This window comes from Hippoglossus hippoglossus, chromosome 12 (genome assembly GCF_009819705.1).
Source record: "Hippoglossus hippoglossus isolate fHipHip1 chromosome 12, fHipHip1.pri, whole genome shotgun sequence".
Classification (NCBI taxonomy): domain Eukaryota; kingdom Metazoa; phylum Chordata; class Actinopteri; order Pleuronectiformes; family Pleuronectidae; genus Hippoglossus; species Hippoglossus hippoglossus.
In genome coordinates this window covers 9,964,831-9,983,686 of record NC_047162.1, presented here as the reverse complement: position 1 = coordinate 9,983,686, position 18,856 = coordinate 9,964,831, and the positions used below count along the sequence as shown (strand labels likewise).

The window sequence follows — 18,856 nt, the reverse complement described above, 5'->3', positions numbered from 1 at the left end:
CCCACTCCCGTACTCCCATCTGAGGCGAGTGTGTGCGGATCAATACCGGATCAATACTCTCTAGATAATTTGACAAGTGCTTTCAACTCTACGTGCCCCAACCTGTGCTTTGTATCTTGATTACTGATTAGGTGAATGCCCCCATGACCTGACCTGCAGTGGAGGGATTCAACACCGATTTGGACTGTGACTCAAGCACTTGTAAACCAGGCAATTCCCCCCCCCCCCATTATCACCTCATCGCTCACTTCCTGTCTTTTCTGTTATCTCCACTGGTCAAACATGCCTGGAGTTTTTAATCCCAGGCAGAACGTCTTTATGTTTTTCCAGGCACATCGGGGGTTCCCGCTTTCTCCTCGTTTACCTCGCCACAGACTTTTGAGTCGTTAAATGTAAATGGGCTGCGTCCCTGACGTGGAGCAGATGAAGTCGTGGATCAAACTGAGTCAGAGGAAGAAAAAAAAAAAAAAAAGCATTAAAACAGCAATCATCTGAAATTATGACCACAAGCCTCACTCATATGCAATGGAATGTAAGTTATATACTGTCAATCAAGCGTGTGCATAAAGTCAGACTGCACTTACTGGAAGTGATAATTAAATTCTCGTAAAACTATACTTATTTTTGCAAAATCAGTCTCGATAATCTGAGAGTATAAAGCTGCAAAGACCAAAATGTGGCCAAAATGTAATGGCTCAGCTACCTTGTATCATATTATTATTATATTATTGGATTGCTGCTAGTTGCCTCTCCCCTGGATATTCAAAACAAAGGAAGCATCTGGGGTTCGAGGTTTCTTTGTGTGATTACCTCCGCCAACAAGGTTCTGTTTTCACCCCTGTCTGTCTTTTGGTTGGCTTGTTTGTGATCAGGATAACACAAAAACATACTGGACAGATTAGTACAAACATAGTGGAAGGATGTAGTGTGGATCAGTGAATAACCCATGATTATACGTCTGTGTCGCCGATCGGCTGCGACTCAAGCTCGTCTGCTGCAGAGCTGCCACATGAGATTCACAATAAAAACTGTAAAATCAAATAAACAGTGAGTGCTTTTAGGTGCTGCAAAGGTTTGTGACATTCGACATATCCCAGAAAATACAATGTACATTAAAACTGTGATGAAAGATCATTTTAATTGTCTATTTTGCTGTGAAACCCATGCAGCATACAGGGAAAATAGGCGAGACCCCGACTCTCTAGAGGAGCAATGCTTCTCACACGGCTGTGTGGCTGCTCCAACCCGATAACATGAAATATATGCTGAAATAAAAAGTCAGACTTTCCACATGCACCGGTCGCACTTCTACTGTGGCCAAGGTGTTTGTGTGGATAGGGGAATTATTTGGTTTGTTTTATCATTCTTTAACATTGCGTGATCAATTCTTTATTTTTTATGTTACCAGGCGAATAACTCATGGATCTTGATGAAAAAAATCAGACGTATTAATGGGTCCGATATTGTGAGTGTGAGCAATTTGCTGCTTACAGGAACTTGGCACAAAAAGTAAACTCATATACTCTATATAGCCTATGTGTTTTTTTTCCTTCTTTAGCTATTGATAATCACCCATCGTGGCACCATGACCTTTATATTTTCAAGTGCTCCATGTTAGCAACAGGGAAGAGCAATGCTGTGTTTTCCAATACGACCTGTACCTACCAGACGAAAGTGAATCACCCAGAATTATCACCCTGCCTCTGGCAAAATGACCTGCTTGCTTGACATTTTTCCTGGGATCTATTTTCTTATTCTTGTCCCAACAACAGGGACTTGTGGCCGTTCCAAGGTCGACCCTGAAAACTTATGGTGACTTTAAGCTTTCGCTGCTTTCAGAAAAAAACAAATCACTGCACCTCTTTAGATGGGATCATAAAAACTCCCTACTTCCATAAGTACTACATGGTTCTGTGTATTTATCTTCCCCTTTCTCAAATATGCTGCTGTGATGGGCTGCGGCTCAGAGAAATTATGATGCTTAGGTGTTTCATCAAATTCACAGCGTTTATTTAGAGTGATTGCCTTGGTAGAAATTTACCCTCCTGATTCCATTGATTCAAACTCCACTAATATTTTATGCATAGTATAGTCTATTTAGATTTTAACAGCACTTTAATATTCATTTAAACTTCATGTAAAACGTCACCGTCTTCATTTCTGATATGTGCTACCATTAAATACAATTTTTAAAAGAAGACGTAAAGAGTTTAGTTTCCAACTGTTACTTTTCCATGTGGCATTGCAGGAGCAGTTTGAATATTTTTAATTATCATTTTTTTCCACATTAGGCTTTCATGCTCTTAAATCCTGAATGATTTCGTAATTTTCATGCGTAAAAGTAAATATATTTTGAGATTTCCCTTAGTGATTTTTTGTAGCCAGTTTTATTGTTGAAGCAAAATCATGTTGCTTAAAAAAGAAATGTTATTTAAAGTATCTTATTTTATTGCTGTGGCTGTGTAAATCATAATCATAATAATCTAAGGAAGGATTCTGCAAATTAGATGCTGAAACTCTAATGTTTCAAAGCTGTCAGATTTGTCTCTAACATTAACATGATTCATCTTGTCATACACATATTCACATCTTCATCTCCCCCTCTCCTCTCATTCATTCTTGTTGCTTATTTTATCACCTTTATTTAATCTGGTTTAAGTTTCTCTGTAACTTTATGCACAATCAGTTTGCTCCATTTCATTCACTCTTTGCATTTCTCTTCCCGCTGCATCTTTCTGCACATTCCCCTTTCCTTCCTTTGTGTAATCAGATTATTGGTTGTATCTTAGTGTCATCTAATAATCCACTCGTTAATCCTCCGCTCTTTGTTTAAATAATAAAGCAACTTTCCGTATCCATGTTCTAATTGTATCCTTGTGTTCTGGAGGACCGGGTGTGGAAGGTGGAGATGTGTGGGGGTTTGGAAATGGATGGGAAACTCATGAAAGTCATATAGAGCTGTTAAAGAAAGCATATTCACTATAAAGACCTTTTCAGATAATAACTAGTGCTGGTTCTCTATTTAACATTTGGCCCTGACCACTGTCGCTGCAGAGAGCAGCATGTTGGAAAGGTCAAAGAGAGCCGACCCTTCGTCAGGAGGAAGGAGGTCAAGTTGTTCCAACATAACAGGTGGGAACAAACTTAGACAGGTTTAAATAAGTATAAACTGTTTATTTAAAATCAAGTGTAGTTGTATAACAGTTGTGTGTTGAATAATCACTTTATAATACAAAGATTAGTCAGGGTTTCAGGTTCTATTTCAAATTTACCGTTTGAACGTAGACAAGTGATATTTGATTTATATTGATCCGTCTAAATTTAGGCACAGCAGACGAGCACAAGCCGTTTCCTTAATGGTGCTTTATCGCTAAACTAGACAAGTCTTGCTCTTTTCTTTAAATGGAGTGAACACAATCTACACCAAAGTGATATCACAGATTCAATTCATAATCCGACACCATTTTTCTCACTGACTCCATTAAGAGAATCCCTTACAATTTACCCCCTAATAATGAATTGAAACTAACCAGTAAATTGACAAATACAACATGCATCATACATGAATAAAAATATCCAGAATGCAATCAGCTCCGGACACACATTGCCAGAGTGCGTTAATGTACTTTGCAAATTAACTATCTCTTTAATTGAATAATTAAATTGAAGTGACATTTGAATATAGCGTGGATTGATTCGCCGCCCCCCCCCTGGGAAATCATTAAGTTCTACACCGTTTACAGCATCCCCAGGGAGGGACGGGATGACCCTTATGTGATGATAACAACGGCAATCATTAGGCAGTGCCCAGCATGTAATGTGTGGCCTTAAATCAAGATCATTTAATTATGATGACCCCAGACACTGGACATCCACAGTTATCTCTTGAGGTGAGGAACACGCGAAGGAGCCGCTGTGATTAAAGTATTAGACCCAAGGTAGTGTGCTGTGAATAATTTATTCACATTTTCACAGCGAGGTGGGTCCAAAACGGAGTGTTTGAGATTGTTTCACTTTTATTTAAGAAAGAAACCCACTTCCACACGTTTAGCAGATTGTTTTAGTTTCCATATATAACTGTCAGATTCCCATACACCCGATTCTACGTGAATAAGCGTCGCAAAGAGTCAAACCAGTCCTCCTTCATATCGTCTACACAGGCAGAGAAACCACCTACGGACAAAACGGTAATTGAAACCTATGGTTAACGTTGACGCACAGCGCAGAGAAAACAGCGACTGATAAATGATTCCCTCGTGGAGCGACGGATGATTTCCTTCTCCTTCTCATCTAGTCTCTCAATATGGTCCTTTTTAGATGTGGAGGTTCCTTTAACCACAGGAGATTACTGCTTCTGAGAGTCACGCCTGAGGTTGCACCACTTTTTCATCTTTTTTCTAGAGGGCCAGATGTGGTGCTTGAAGTTCCTTTGATGTGCTCGAGCCGAGGTGCCACGGGGTGAAACTCAAGGTCACACAGATGAATTGGTGATTATGACTCCTGCAGGTTGAGAAAGAGGCTTTTTGAAAGCCGAGGCTTCTGATGTAACACAGCGCATGAACTTATTGTACTTGCTCTGAAGCCCCACTGACCGATAACACTACAGAGGTAAGGAGTCTTTTATTTTTTGGAGGCTGATCAATCACGCCTCCGATATTTGATTTCTTTCGCCGCTGCGTTCAGTCGTACCTTCACGCCGGTCGCGTCCAAATCACAAAGCAAAACACAGCTGTCAGTTTCATTGTTATTTCACATTCTGATATTTTGAGAACAGCAGCATAAGAGGCAGATCTATAAATAATGCGGGGGGGGGGGGGGGGAGAAAAAAATACAGATTAGTTTAGGGCTGTTTACTTTTGTGATTTTTGCTAAATTCATTTGATGGAGCTTTCATTCTATGCCAGCAGTATTTGTTTGCCTCTCGCTGCTGGCATCAAAGCAACAACCCTTATCATCATGTCATACACTCGCTGTCATTTTTCATCCACATAACTGACAGCTTGCCATTTCGTTTCCATAACAATGGGGGGAGTAGACTGAAAGTAAACTTCGTTAGTGTCACACATTTTTGCTCAAGATCCTGCGTGTTTGAACTTTCGTAGCAGGCTGACCGGCAGCTATCTAAAAGTATACTTGCATAAAATAAACGTATAAAAAAAACGCATGTAGACTACAGACATACACTAGTTACAGATGGGTGACAAAAGAAAAAAGCCACAAGATGAAGATGATAATACCACAACACTTTCAATGTCTTTTGGCATTCGATTCTACAAACCAACGGATCTACTAGAAAATATATCCCCTCATTTGGTGTTTAGATGGTGGAGATAAGGAATTTGGTAGCGATGTGGTGACTGTGGAGGCCGTATATGATTCACATTAGAGCAGTGACAAAGAAGTGAAACTGAAGCTCGATATAATACAGTTTAAACATAAACTTTATTATCATTAAATCGGAATTAAAACATATATACAATTTAATTAAGTAAATACACACATTTTCGGTCATTGTGTAAAATAAAAGTTTCTAACAGCGCATATCAGCAAAGAAACACTGACACCGATGCATCAATGACAGGCTCATATCATTTGATAAACCTTTACATCAATATACCCGTTATTTTAAGGTATAAAGGTTATATATCGATATCAAGGGGATGTAATGGAATCATAGGGGATGTTGAGGATGTCAGTTTCTTTGAATGTTCCACTTATTTGTACAAATGTTCCATATACATATATGTAGGAACAGACGGTGTCATGTTTGGCCTCGTCAAGCTTAAACTGTTGTACGCATCATACTGACATGTCCCCAAAGAGATCAGCACATTGTAAAACACAGGCACAGACATAAGGGAAATGTGAGAAGTGCCCAAGTCAAAACATTTCATATTGAATGATAACAGAAATAATATTTTGTAACTGCGTGTCCCAACACTTCATTGCAGCTGTGATGGATAAACTGCGTGAGCGATTCACTCACATTTTTATGGCTGCATCACTGGAAATAAATTGAATTTTTCCCCCGATGTCTGCTGCATTACTCCCGCACAGTCCATATCGCAACCAAAGTTTCACACATAAATATCCACAATCTGCTGCGTCTGTCCGTCCGTCATCCTCGCCGTCTATCTGTCACCGCTCACTCCGCGCGTCTTGTCCGTCGGCACCCTTTGTCTTTCCGTCTGGGCCCTCTCCTCCGTCTGGCCGTGTCCGTCCGTCTGTATGACACAGTCAGTCAGCTGGTCAGGGCCTTAATGGCGACGCCTGTCACATCAGTCTGGGTTTAAAGTATTTGCTCCCTCTCCATCCGTCAACTGCTTGTCGTCATCGGCAACTGCTTTCTGGGAATCTTGGCCATTTTTTTTTGTTGTATTTTCTGACCCGTCTTTGAATAAACTCACACTGTTGCTCTTCCTCCCGAGGACAGGCATGACATGTGATTGTGATGCTCTTGAAAATTGTGTTATTGCAGTGTCGGGAATACTGAGAACGCCAGTCACTTAAAAATGGATGGCAACAATGTCTCGTAGGGAAACGGGGGCCTCATTAGTTCGGAAATAAAGAAATTAAGAGAACACACGGTTGCCACTGCCGGATGTTTGAAGAATGAAATGATTGTGGTTATGTGAGAGGTTGACCTCTTTTCACCACATCTCTTATTCTGTGGCCTTTTCATCCCTTTAATTGGCGAAAGTGTGCCCACGTTGGTGTATTTAAAAAATCATAGAGGCCTCCTTTATGTATTTCCTCATCCGTCTTACTCATTCTTCAGGCAAGGAGACACATTCCATATGCTGTGCAATATACAATTTTAATCAGATTATAGCAGTGTAATGCTGGAAGGCTGTGATATTTACAGCATATGTCAGCCGCGACAGCCTTCACTCTCAGGCGATTAAGTCGCTTCACAGCCATCTGAGATCAGCGGGTACGTTCCAGCTGCAGCCTCGGATTTCAGCGGCGTACATTGCACACGCTTTACCTCCACTGTGGTTAAAACTAATTCATTCTAACGCCACCAGATTGCTGCAGAAAGACCACACACACACGTCCGTCATCACCAGTATTACTCTTCAAATTCCTCGTGAAATCCTCAGAGGTGTTAAAGACTCTCAGGACACTTAGGAAGCATGCACAGTGGGTTTGCACTTTAGACTTAAAAAAACAACTGCAACAATTAAGAGTCATGTCAGGACTCGATAACAACGTGTTGTTATCGAAATAAGCGAAATAAGCTAAATAAGCGACTCGATAACAACGTGTTGTTATCGAGTCGCTTATTTCTTATTATTGTTAAACTGAGCTGTGATCTGCTGTGAAGTGTCAAAACGCAGTTCAACCTCCTGAACGTGAATATAGTAAATGGTGGATTTTTACTGTCAGCCTTATGTTGTTGAGATTTCAGTGAATACAAACATAGTAAACCCACATTTTCTTCACTTAAATAAAGATGTTTCGAAGAACATACCGGTTTTCTTGTAAATTCAGACGCTTCACTTCTCTCTGCTGCCAGGTTAGCGCAGGTCAGACGGCGAGTTTCTGTCAAACAAACAAAATGTCTTGTTGTTTACTGGACACAAAAATTAAGATGTCAGAAAAGTCAGGTAGATCAGGAAAGATTGAGAAGACAAGCTTACAGTGAGAAAGAAATCGGGTATCCAAATCTAAGTAGAAAACTATAGGAAACACTTGGGAACAAGCTGAACCAAAACAGGCCTGAAACTGAACCGAGGAACAGACTGAATTCACGTGGGGGGGACGGGGACAGTAAACCACATCACAGGAACAGGAAACAGGAAAAAAGGCAGGAAGTAAAACTGGCAAGAGACACAACCAATAAGTAATTTTAAAGTTAAACAGGAAAGAACAAACTCCAAGTCTAATAAAAAAATGGATAAACAAGTTAAAAGTCCATCAATTCAGGAACAAAGACAAAAGTAAGAGTTTAAAATTACCACAAAGTTAATCAAAAGTCAAGAAATGATATAAAAACAAATACATTATGAGGTTAATTAATTTCAGAGCGAAGAAACTGCTACAGATCAAAACAAAGCAGATCAGCATAACTTGAAGTGTGACACCTGTCATAGGTTAATTTCATTTCATCTAATCATTCTGGATTAATTTAGGTGTTTTTTTATTTCACTGTTAATTAATATTATGATTTGATGTTGTTTTGAGAGGATGTGCTGTTGTGTTTTGTATCACACTGTCATGTGTGTACTGTGTGTCTATACTAAATTTAATGAACGTCTGGTCAAGTGTACCGTTTTAATTATGTTTAGCCTGGCACTACCGGAAAAATGTGCATGTGTGAACGGGACTGGAACTTCACTCAATTTATTTTAGATTTTCAAGGGTCGTTAATAAAATCTCTGAGCAGAGCGACTTATAAGAGTGACAGAAAAATGATGCATTAATGCCCATCCGTATATTTGAAAGACTTTTCCATATCAACCAATTTGCTTCAGCAACATTCCAATTTTGGGTGCTCCACTGTCAGTCATCATATTAAACCCTCCTCATTTCAAATAAATGGTTGTGATTGGCCTGACCAGTTTCAGGATGCAGGGGAATTGGTCTGGATGGAGGAGTAGACCCATCAGCAGGAGCAAATAAATATATGAGCTCTCAGAGTGGGCTGCTTTCCAGGCTATTTTTTTTATTATGATGAGGAAATAAATATGAAAACGAAGGGTTCTCTCCATCGCGGCGTTGTTTCTCCCCCCCCGCTCCCTGCCATTAAACACTTGCCCTGCTCTCTTTTTCCATTTCCTCCTTTGTCTTGAGTGTGGCCATTTGTACCGCTTCTCTTTTACTCTCCCATTTCACCTTGTGTACGGAGCGTGATTCAAAGTATAATGATGTTGCGGTTAAATTACGAGCAGGAATTAAGCAATAAACCACACACTTGCCACTGAATAGACCCTTTAAATCATCAGAAGAAATGCTAACTGCTGTGCATTCTGTTGCAGTGACTTTAGGACCTTCATTTCATGAATGCAGTTGCTTGCCTCTCATCAATATCACAGAGGCCAAGACACGATAAGCTATGTGGAGCCATAATTTGAAAGGCCCTGCAATCCTCATTAAGGGCTGAGAGGGAAATTGTTTTTGTCAGCATGAGAGGAAATAACCTGAGCTCTCTGCTAAATGTGCTGTAATATTGTAATGGAATGTATGCGGCAAGAGTGCATTTCTGGTATGCAGCAAAAGGAGATGGATGTGATCCGGCGGCAATGAGAGAAACGCCAAGCTGACCTTGATCGCGCGGTGCAGTTGTTTTTCTTGTCGCCCCCGTGCGAATGCAGTCGATGTCGGAGTCCTGCCGGAGTAAATTCTCGATTTGAAGAAAATGATTTGTAATTAAATACGGTACGTATGCTTCTCTGCCAATTTGAGTGGTATCGACCAATCGTACACACCGAGTTGGATTCGGTGACTTTGGGAAACCATGGTCACACACTACAATTTGATGTTTGAGATTTGCAATCACGCATTTCTGACGTGAGGTTGAACCCAACTACACCGTCAGCTTCATTGCTGTAATTTAAAGCTAAGGGTGGTGATCCTGGAGAAGCCATTAGCTAGTTGATGACTCTTCTAACACGCGTCAGAAGCAAAAATGAAAAGAAGACAAAAAGAAAACAAATATCTCTGCCTGAAAATGTGGTGAAGTGCGGGTAAAGTTCGTTGCCAATTCTCTGCATTTTACCCGGAGGTCACGTATGAAAACGGCTTCAGTGACCAATCATTTTGTTTGGTCAGAATGAAATGATTGGTCGTGTCTATTCCAGTCATTTCTTGATGGGTTTCAGGACGTGAAGAGGAACAACAGCAAAGATTAAAAAAGCGTTTCAGAAGCAACTTACCTTCCCTACCTTTGACTGTAAAAACACTTTTAGCGACTTTATGGCAAGAACAATATTTTCTTCAACCGCTCTGACAACATTTTTAGTGACTTATTTTAAAGTATGAACATGGGCGTTGAAAACAATCCCCCCATTTTCTCTACATTCTGTAAACTGCAGTGCCAGAAGCTGAATGAATATCATGCTTCTGCAAAGCGTTTTTTTATCATTTCAACATTAACATTCAAAAACATTTATTTTCCAACAGCAGCCATGAGCATGTCCTCTGCATTGGCATATGTTTTTTACAATGTATTTACTTATATAATCCGTAGGCAACTGGCCACAAAAGGCTGAGGCAAGGAATCTATAGGAGCAAATAATTTATCCACTCACTCAGATATCCATTCATCAAGCTGTCTCACTGGGAGTAAACAACAAGGCGGCACACCTCCCCGAGCCGTCCTCCTTGAGGGCTGCTGTGGTAGCGTTTGACAGTGGGGGCAAACCATTAGGTCCCTGCATGCTCCCTGTCACGGAGAAAGTGACAGCACACAGCGGTTTCCTGGCCATTGGTTCACTTCCATATAACCCGGGTTAGGCAGCTGGAGCAGGCCGGGGGCGCGATCAGCTCGGTTATGCATACAGTTAGTTGGTGTCTGAGTGTGCGAGGGGGTTTGTCAGCCCCTTTATCACACGCCGGTTAGCTGGTGTTCACTGTAAAAGTTACTTTTCAAGGTTTTTGGTCGGGACACTTGCAGTTTTTGAGCCTCTCTCTGATTTCCATGAAAGAAAAGATGCTAAAATTATAAACCAATTTTCACAAATCACAATTATCCTCATCATAATTGCTTAAAACACATTTTTAAAGGGCTCAGATGTTTTTTGAGTTCAAATATTTTCTTTTATTTCATTTTTCTTAGTTTTGTTTTATTGATCTATTTTGTTTATAATATTATCTTAACAATCACAATGCAATTGTTCTCCCACAGAGCAAAATTGCAAACATGTATCGTGACAACCACACACACAAAAGTTTAACACCAGCATTAAATGTTCCCAATAAGATTTAATGTAACGTCATTAAATCATTGGTGTGCAGACATGAACACAAAGCCTTTCGGTGAGGTAAGTATCTCATCTGGCATTCGAATGTGCTTTTTTTTTTTTTTTTTCATTTGCAGGGAGACATGCATTTCAAGGAAGCAAATCCAGCTCATGAAGAAGCCGCGAACAGGAGCAAATATAAAAGCAGTAAAAGATATCCAGGAGATCAGAGCTATCTGCAGTCATCGGGCTGCGGAGCATGCATCATGCTATTGTCCTTGAGAGATTTTCCTCACTCCGCTCTTCGTCTTTCTAATACTTTACCCCCCCCATCACATGAAAAATGTGATTAAACTGTTCTGCAGCGGAAAAACTACAGTGATTTTCACAGGGCCATTATTTCTGAAGCTGTACATGTAGCAGCCTTGATAGCTTCACATGGATTGCACCTGTTTCAGCTGTTTTATTTCTTGTCTTGAACACATTTCCAGGGACCTGGGAGAGAGCCTGGGTCGTGGATTGAACTGCTCAAACACTTCACAATGGAGCATGATCTAATATAAATGAAAATTTAATTTAATACTCACCACAATCCACGTACAGCTAATTGCGTATAGAATGTCAAACAAGGGAAAACAAAGACTCTAACATAATGTATTATATTTGTGGACCCATAGAGCAGGTTTCTGGACTTGACACTTTGATTTGATGCAGTTTGTGTACAAACTGTGTGTTTACCTGCTCTTTAGTTCCACTGAGCACAAAAGTAATGCAGCCTGTCAAGAGACATTTTAGCAGGTTTTTTTTTTTTTTGCACCCATGGAGTGGTCAGTTTAAAATAAAAATAAAAGAATGGTAGGTTTCCTGTTGACAACATAAAGGCCTGTAAAGAAGACGTCTATATATGTATTCTTATCCTTATTTGCTCTTCTTAAAGGGATAGCTCACCGGAAAATGAAAATTCACTCATTATCTACTCCCCACTATGCCGATGGAGGGGTGAGTGAAGTGTTTGAGTCTACAAAACACTTTTGGAGTTCCAGTTCCAGTGTTGCAGCCAAATCCAATCCAATTTAGACATTAAGGCTAAAAACACGGTGTAAATGACGTCGTTTCGAGTCGAATTTGAATGTCGGGGCTTACTGACATTTTGATGACACCAAAGGAGCAGTATGGAGGCTTTTTATGTTTATTTTTGGTTGCCATTTACTTCGACTGTATTGGATTTGGCTGCAATGCTGTTTACCCCTGAAACTCCAAAAGTGTGTTGTGCACTCAAACCCTTCACTCACCCCTCCATCAGCATAGTGGTGACTAGATAATGACTGATTTTTCATTTTGGGGTGAACTACCCCTTCAGATAAAAGTGATTATATTTTACACCGACATAATTTAGAGTACCTTTGGTCTTGGTTACACAGATTTGGAGCCACTGCCTTGGGAAATGACATCAGAGAAACATCTGCCTGCTCGTCAGTGAGTCTACACTCACACAAAAATCAATGATCAATGTCCTTCACATTTCTTTTATCGTAGCTTTGCTTGTGAGGCGCGGACAGGATGTGTCTGAGGCTTTTCCTCTCCTCCCATCTGCAGTAAAACATTCAAACAATACCATCGCGGGCGGCGACAGGAAGTCGGACATCAACACGACCAAAGGGAAACGGGGAATAAAAGGATAAAAATGTGATTAACGCTAGAGTGGAGGGATGGAGAGAGAGAGTGATGGATGCAGGGAAACAGGGATGAAGAAAGGAACGGTCCGAGACAGAAATGTATGGAGGGGGAGTGGGATCAAGGACAGAGAGAGAGGGGGGGGGGGGGGGGGGGGGGGGGGGGGGAGTAGAAGGAATAAAAGAATAAGAGATGAATTGTGTAATGGCGCCCCTAACTGCCTGGCATTACACTTTTATGATTAATGACATGTTTTTCTCTTCCTCTCTTGTGCGTCATATCTGAACATTTACCGTCCTGGACACTACAGAGTTCTGGGTGGTAATAAAGGAAAAAGCATTTTGGGCAAAAGGCAAAACGAAATTTATGGGGGGAAAAAATTCAATAGAAAAAGCAAATTCCTCCTGTTGTTTTTGCTCTGCACAAATATGTGTCCTCAGATTTGAAACCTCAGCAAAAAAGGCTCACTTTCCATCACTTATGGACAATTCGTGTCAGGTAACGTTACAAAGTGGATTACGATTCCTGCACCAAGGGAGAAAATCCTATTTAAGCCACTATCTGTTTATAGAATGCGGCAGCCGAGACAATGGGAAGAGACACAGTGTCATCAAAGTCAAATCTGATAAGGTCAGTTTAGAAAGCGAGTGTTTTAGCAACAAACACTGTCACCAGAAGGATAAGAAATATAGTGTGTTCCTTTCAGGCAAATAGGTTCCCATGCCTCTCTATGCTAAAATTTCCCATCTCCCAAGCATATATCTTTTTTAAAGTCGGGGCCCGTCTCAAGACGGGACATGGACACACACTCGTAAATATTTATCTCATGTACCAGGGTAATAAAAAATGCCTGGCAGCCTTGTTCCTCCCTTGGGGCCACACCTGGTATATGGGCTCCAGACCATGAGAGGATCTGAATAAAGATGTATCCCTTGTCATCCCCATAATGCTGTGTCCCATGTCCGGGATCTGCTGAGTGTGCGTATTGTCATCACCAATAGAGTGGTTAATTTAAGATGTCAAACTCACAGCCTATTTCCTGCTGCTGTTACTTATCCATGTCACTATCCCCCCCCCCCCCCCAACGGAGGAAGATAGCATTGATCGCCTCAGCTCTCGCTTTTTCTCGGCTTTACATTTTTTTTTTTTTTCCTCACTCACGAACCCGGAGCCCTGACACCCAAATCAAATATGTACTTACATTTACTGTATACCCTATTAAAATGTGACAGGAATATATCAGCTTTGCTTCAGTAAAGTATGAGGCTAATCCAACGTGGCATAAAGCGGACCAATCTGCAGGTGAAAGAGGGAGTCGGCGCAGGCAGCGGCGCCGTGGTTACGAGATCTTCATCCTAACCTGTGGGTTTTTCCGCAGCTCTCTCTATTCCCCCTGCTGAAATGTTAAACCTTTTATAAATATGGGGCTTTGTCAAACCAGACAATAATACAGCAGTCAAACACTTGTACTCTCGCATGCACTCGAGCCCCAGGGTTTGACTTGGCTGACTTTCGAATTCTTGACCATTCGAGTTAAATCCTTTGTAAGATTCACAAAGCGTCCTTGCTTATGAGAGAGTTCGGAAAGGGGAAGAGCTGTTGAGGAAATGCATCTTGGGAGTTTCTTTCTGGAAAAGTGGGATTTTGTCAAGTTGCATTTAAGCAGGGACGCTGGCTCTGCTTTACCTCAGGTGTGTTTGGGTCTCTCAGTAATCAAAGTAAAGCTATCAGGTAATTCAATGAAGCCGTTTCAGGGTTTTAATTGATTTTCTTTCCACCAGACGTATGCAGCTTAGAAACCAAATATACCTTTAACGGATGGAGCAGGTTTTCACTGTGCTGTTAATGAGATGCATTTCCATGTTATCACCAGCCATCATGCATACGTGAGACATTGCACTAATTCAATTATGTAACGAGACATTTTTACCTGATCTTAGTTGCACATGATTCTAAATGTTAGTGGTTAATGGGTTTGAAAAACAGTGAGGTCCAGGGTGCACTTGAGAGACTTCTTTCTATTTGCAAAAAAAAAAAATTATGTTGTGGGTGTTTGAATTCTGAAGGTCTTTCCAAACAAAGTCAGTATTCTTCGTCATCTGTCATCCAATGAAAATCTTCATGCACAGAAACCTTGTACACTGAGTCCTGTGTGTATTTGTTCTGAAAATCCGCAGTAGGAGATAAAAAGGGAGTCGAGCAGTGGGGATGATTTTGTGGTTCTTTCAGCACGATACGCTACCAGAACTGAGATCACATGTTAAAAAGAAGAAAACTAGTTTCTGTGATTCAGTTGAACCTGAACAGCTCAAACAACCATCTGGAACACCTTTAATAAATTAAGGTTGGGTGTATTTTTAAACGTGCTCCTAAAAAAATAAGTGCTTGATGTGGAAAGACCTTCATATGAAAATTTGAAAAACAGACATCCTGTGTGTAAAATTCGCTGTGTGGCTCTAGTCTCTGTATTCTACCTGTGACTGTCTTACTTTCTACCAATTCTGAACATGTGTGTGTGTGTGTGTGTGTGTGTGTGTGTGTGTGTGTGTGTGTGTGTGTGTGTGTGTGTGTGTGTACATAGGTGAAGCTCAGTCATAAAGGTCAGTCCATTGCTGGGTTTCTTTAAGACTACTTTTTTTCAATTTCCTGTAAGTTGCAAAGCCATACTAGTCACTGTAGGCTTTCTTTAAGTTCTTTATAAAGTAAGGCCACAAGTGACCATCTTTTTGCACTATTACACATATCACTGAGTAAATAGTTATAACATGATTTATGCTTATTTGTATGTTTCTCACCTCTTTCATTAAGCAACGATTTGCTGAGTGATGCTCTCTTTTTCAGGAGGTGACTTAATCACTCCTATACAATTCACACCTGCAAGTTGCCAAGCGAAGCTGCATCTCACTCTGCCACTACGCAGCTTCAATGGGGGGGCATGGGACATGTTCATGCCTGCAGGATGGATGGAAATAGAAACACACGCATGCACAAAGCAAACAGCACACAAAGCCAGGAGACTGTGGACACTTGTGAGATTGCTTTTAGATGTCCTAAAAATCAGCAAAGTGAGACAAATTGTGTTGCAGGAGAGGTTAAAGCTTTGGGCTTTTGAATCAATCTAACTGAGGAAGAGGGTCTTCGCTCTCTCTAGTCCTGGAGCACTTCTAAACATCATCCCACTGCCGGCATTAAGAAGAGTGCTTCCTGCAGTCTTTTCTCAAACCAATCCACTTCGCCAAATCCCTAAGCTCTGGCGTTGAACTGCATTCACGGCGGCTTTGTAATAAAAGGTCACAATATTCTCAGACCGGGAGAAGAGGTAAGGCTCTGTTATGTCAAATTATGTTGTGGCCTGTGGCCGGGCCAAAACAAAATTATAGGGAGGATAGGAGGCGGCTGGAGACTGGTCTGCTGGCGTGTTAGAATCGAGATAAATCCGAGGAAAGGTTAGGGTATGTTTGGGAAAGTGAAAACAACAGAAACCTTCCAGAAATGTCTCAGTCATCCAGGTCATGTTAATCCAAGAAGAGTTAATTAAGTCACAACTTGACTTGGTCTTACAGGGGTTTAGTTCCCTCATTTGTATTTCTTGTCCCTCTCCATTTAAGCTTTATGTATTAGCTCGGGTAACAAACGCATTCATTGGCCGATAAACACGTTACTGGTCCTTGATTGTAGTTGATGAACAGCTGTTTGTTAGATGAAGAGTGTGTGTCCCCCGGACGCAACATGAAAGCTAGCTTCTTTACTCGTAGTTCAACTAATCGACACCTGGTTTGTTTGCTTAGCTTTAAATTCGCTGTAAAATGCAGTGGAATTGCAAAAGATTTTGAACAACCCCCTCAGTCACTTCCTTCTGCACCGGGCCTGTTGTCGATACTTCAAGAAAATACACTCTTCATCCAAAGCCTCTTTAAAACGGAGATCCCGCTATATTGCTGTTAATACGACGACCCTAACTCCGGCATTATGCTGCCCCAGTGTGTTGTTAGAACACACATTGGATCAGGGCACGTTACAGCACGATCTGTCCTGCCGTGTCTGTTTTCAACAGACGTTGAACTGAAGAACAATGTCCCCCGTTCTGTTTGGGTATCTACAATACTAACTGGTGTGGTGGAATAAAGGTGCAACATTCCTGCCTTGAACATGCTGTGCAAAAACTTTTCAAAAGGCTTCTTCAGTTCCAACTGACTCGGTGGGGAGAGCCAGGTATGTGTGGGTTCGCCACTGATGTCCCTTTAATCGCTAATGCCTCAGCCTGTATTTTCTTCAGGAAAACACAATGTGGTAAATGTGATATTTCCGTATCTCATCAGTTATCAGTTAATGCTGACACGCTATCTTTGTGGAAAATGCATTTTCGTAATCTCAGAGTACCTGAGTTAAGCAGCTATCACGAGCAGATAAAAAATTATCAAGAAATCTTAAGTCTCTTTGAAGCAGTCCGGGCGATATCTACTGGGAAGGTCCGCACTGATTCTCGGGATTGATGCCAAAGTGAAAAAAAAATATCAACCTCAAAGGGCAACCTTCAAAGTGCGATCTTCACTTGTAATTGCCTATCGTCCTCAGAGTGGGACGAAGAAACACTGTTTGCCAGGTTGTTTCATCTGGTTTTGTATAAGTGAGAGATCATAGAAAACCATTTCACTGGTTTTTGGCATTTTTAATGATCTGAGCTTAAATTATACATTAGAAATGGCAAAGATTCATCCATGTTGAATTATGTTTCTCTCACAGCTTCAACAAATGTTCTTGGAAATTGATTTTCTTGTATGAATCAGTGTGGTCGATATTAATTACAAGAACATATTAAATCAATCTCTGTAGGAGTTTCCTCTTTGTAACATTGTGTGCTCAAGCAGTACTGGATATTGTGCGTATGTACTTTTGTCTGGCTATGTTTGGCCCTGAAGAATTATTATTTCATTTTGACCAAAGGGTATTTTTTACACGATGAATGAACTCAAACTGTCACACTCGCTGAAGAGACAACACAGGAAAAGGAGCAAAATGCAGATGATACAAACCTTCACTTGACGACATAGAAATGTCATTCTCGAGGGTGATACAGGAAGCGTCCCAGAACCAGAGAGGTAAGTCCAAACAAAGGAGCAGTAGGTGAAGGTCCAAAACCCCAAACGGACGTAGATACACAAAGATACTAGAAATAACACGAAGGAGACTGTGTCCAGAGATGTAGAAAAACAATCTGGCAGCAAAGCAAAGGCAAAGCATGGCATGTATGGGGTTTCTTGGAGGGAAACACAGGGACCGGACTGATCAGGTGACAGGTGAGTATGAGTCAAGTGACAGTGAAGCAGGAAGGGGAAGGAAATGACAGGAAGAGGAGACCAAAATAAAACAGGAAGTCCAAGAATGAAAAGTCATGCAAAAGGTCCTGGAAACGTGAAACGAGATGTCACTTATTTTACAGCATTAAGATCTAAGGCCCCGAAAAAAAAGAAATACACTCTAAAACCAAAGCGTTGTTTGAAAATTACCACCTATTACCTGAAGGTTTTCTGAAGAGCTGACAGAACCAACGTTTACAAAAGCTTTTTTAGCCTCTGAAGCAGACAGAGAATGTTGCTGCTAGATTGGCAGTTTAACAGCTGTTAATACTAATAGCACCTTTATATGTGTCGCTGTCGTCTGATAGAGATTAAATCATTGCCGACATTAAGGCTTGTCAACGCCAACTGGCTGCAAGTTTTTCTATCGAAACAGATGCTTCACTTGAAACCATAACTCCTGTGAGGATTGCTTCTCCCAGGATCTCCAACGTAAAGTGGCTGAACCCTGTTGGATTTGTCTACCTTTAAAACGTAGACAACATAAGTGATGGGAAAATAGACAAATCAAGCTGTGCTGGCTGTGTTCTTTCAAACACACAACAGAAACGACTGAAAGGTGAGAGTGATGCAGAGTTAGCTACAACACAACTGCTCATGTGCTTACCTCAACTTCGAGAACCAACGGATACCCCTAAATGACTTTTAATCATAACTTTCAAGTGGTTTTGATTTTTCACTTTTCCTTGCAGTCCGTTTCCCCATCATCCTAAAATATTTTGTATGTATGTGCTGTAACTATTCTAGCACTGCCATTTGCTCTGCTTGCAGCCAAACACACATTCTCCACGCAACTGGAAAATACAGATTTCTATTATTAAAAAGCAAAGGCGTCTGTGCAGGTGGACATTATACACACCTGCCCTATTTTACTGCTGACGCCCCAGAATAGCAGCTTTTATTTCCACCCTGCGTCTCACA

The 18,856-nt window shown here is 41.0% G+C and overlaps 1 long non-coding RNA gene across 1 annotated transcript; it reads right to left on the bottom strand.

Moving 5' to 3' along the window:
• Positions 1-327: 327 nt before the first annotated feature.
• On the bottom strand, positions 328-17,742 carry LOC117771807. Its single transcript, XR_004615651.1, has 2 exons — positions 17,612-17,742; positions 328-441 (listed from the first exon to the last, which is right to left on the bottom strand). It is a non-coding gene; the product is annotated as an uncharacterized LOC117771807 (long non-coding RNA).
• Positions 17,743-18,856: the final 1,114 nt, after the last annotated feature.